This window comes from Arachis ipaensis, chromosome B7 (assembly GCF_059453495.1).
Source record: "Arachis ipaensis isolate K30076 ecotype BB chromosome B7, ASM5945349v1, whole genome shotgun sequence".
NCBI classification, from domain to species: Eukaryota; Viridiplantae; Streptophyta; class Magnoliopsida; order Fabales; family Fabaceae; genus Arachis; species Arachis ipaensis.
This window is the reverse complement of record NC_142442.1, coordinates 57,185,001-57,187,500: the sequence shown is the minus strand read 5'-3', so window position 1 is coordinate 57,187,500 and position 2,500 is coordinate 57,185,001.

The following is a 2,500-nucleotide window of genomic DNA, read 5'->3' as shown; positions in this document are numbered from 1 at the left end:
AGGTAACCGCCTTCCGCAACGTGCCCCCTTAAAGTGCTGGGACGAGCACGTCGCGTTGCCCCCTGCCCAGGACACCCGCTGCCGCACGCATATCCATCATCCGCGTCGTGCGCCACACTAGGCCTGGCCAAGCGTCGGGCTGCGCAAGCTGCGTTGCCCCTCGCGGGGGCGCACAGGCCGCCCGCCGTTCCCACGTCGTGCTCGGACTTGGGATGATCCCCCTAGTCCTGGGCCGAGCACAAGGTGTTGCCCCGAGCGTGTGCCCAAGGCACAACTCCACCACGCCATGCTCCCTAGGTGGTGCCTAGGTGGGCCGTGCACGGACGTGTTTCCCTTCTTGTTGGTCCTTCGGTGATCGGGGTTCGCAGCAGCCAGACGCCCGTGCTCGACCTTGGACCCGGGGCGGGGGACCCCGGCGGCACACCACAACCACAACGTGCTTGCTAGTGTGCCTAGGGGATGGCAAGGCAACGTGCATCTTGCTGGCATTGCGCCCAGCAAGCCTTTGGGCAACTCGAGTTTCAGCAGCACGACACCCCTCCCCCCTATAATAGGCTGCCGAGCCATTACCAAAGTGCCACGGGTAGACGTCCTTTTCCGTGAGGAGACATACTCAAGGAAAGTGCTCTAGAGGTCGAATTTTGACGCCGTTTTTTGCAACAACCTCTAGAAAAATAAGATCTTTCCATCCTCCAAATTTGGTGAATTTACACCGTGCCGATTTTTTTTGACGATTTTTTTACCGCCCGGAATGCCGGAAATTCAAAAAAAATGAAAAACGGAGCAAACCTGCGATTTTTGACCTGGATTTTTTTGTGCAGCCTTCACATAATATTACCAAGGTTCCCTCAAAATTTCACGAAAAATGCACGAGCCAATTCTGAGATATGAAAATTTGGCTCCTCCGTTGCAACGCTCCGAGCCATCGTTGCAACGGCGGGTGCCTCCGTGGGGGGCGGGGGAGCCCGGCGGCACACCACAACCACAACGTGCTTGCTAGTGTGCCTAGGGGATGGCAAGGCAACGTGCATCTTGCTGGAATTGCGCCCAGCAAGCCTTTGGGCAACTCGAGTTTCAGCATCACGACACCCCTCCCCCCTATAATAGGCTGCCGAGCCATTACCAAAGTGCCACGGGTAGACGTCCTTTTCCGTGAGGAGACATACTCAAGGAAAGTGCTCTAGAGGTCGAATTTTGACGCCGTTTTTTGCAACAACCTCTAGAAAAATAAGATATTTCCATCCTCCAAATTTGGTGAATTTACACCGTGCCGATTTTTTTGACGATTTTTTTACCGCCCGGAATGCCGGAAATTCAAAAAAAATGAAAAACGGAGCAAACCTGCGATTTTTGACCTGGATTTTTTTGTGCAGCCTTCACATAATATTACCAAGGTTCCCTCAAAATTTCACGAAAAATGCACGAGCCAATTCTGAGATATGAAAATTTGGCTCCTCCGTTGCAACGCTCCGAGCCATCGTTGCAACGGCGGGTGCCTCCGTGGGGGGCGGGGGAGCCCGGCGGCACACCACAACCACAACGTGCTTGCTAGTGTGCCTAGGGGATGGCAAGGCAACGTGCATCTTGCTGGCATTGCGCCCAGCAAGCCTTTGGGCAACTCGAGTTTCAGCATCACGACACCCCTCCCCCCTATAATAGGCTGCCGAGCCATTACCAAAGTGCCACGGGTAGACGTCCTTTTCCGTGAGGAGACATACTCAAGGAAAGTGCTCTAGAGGTCGAATTTTGACGCCGTTTTTTGCAACAACCTCTAGAAAAATAAGATCTTTCCATCCCCCAAATTTGGGGAATTTACACCGTGCCGATTTTTTTTGCCGATTTTTTTACCGCCCGGAAAGCCGGAAATTCAAAAAAAATGAAAAACGGAGCAAACGTGCGATTTTTGACCTGGATTTTTTTGTGCAGCCTTCACATAATATTACCAAGGTTCCCTCAAAATTTTAGAAAAAATTCACGAGCCAATTATGAGATATGAAAATTTGGCTCCTCCGTTGCAACGCTCCGAGCCATCGTTGCAACGGCGGGTGCCTCCGTTGCAACGAAACCAGCCAACGATGCACCTAACCCAGCATCCGTTGCAACGCACCCTGCCTCCGTTGCAACGCGCCCAGCCAACGTTGCACCGTCCCCAGCATCCGTTGCAACGCCCCCAGCCAACGTTGCAACGCGCCCTGCCTCCGTTGCAACGCTCCCAGCCAACGTTGCAACGCGCCCTGCCTCCGTTGCAACGTCACCAGCATCCGTTGCAACGCGCCCTGCCTCTGTTGCAACGCGCACGGCCAACGTTGCACCGACCCCAGCATCCGTTGCACTGCCCCCAGCCAACGTTGCAACGCCCCCAGCCAACGTTGCAACGCGCCCTGCCTCCGTTGCAACGTCACCAGCAACCGTGGCAACGCGACCTGCCTCCGTTGCGACGCCCCCAGCCAACGTTGCAACGCGCCCTGCCTCCGTTGCAACGTCACCAGCATCCGTTGCA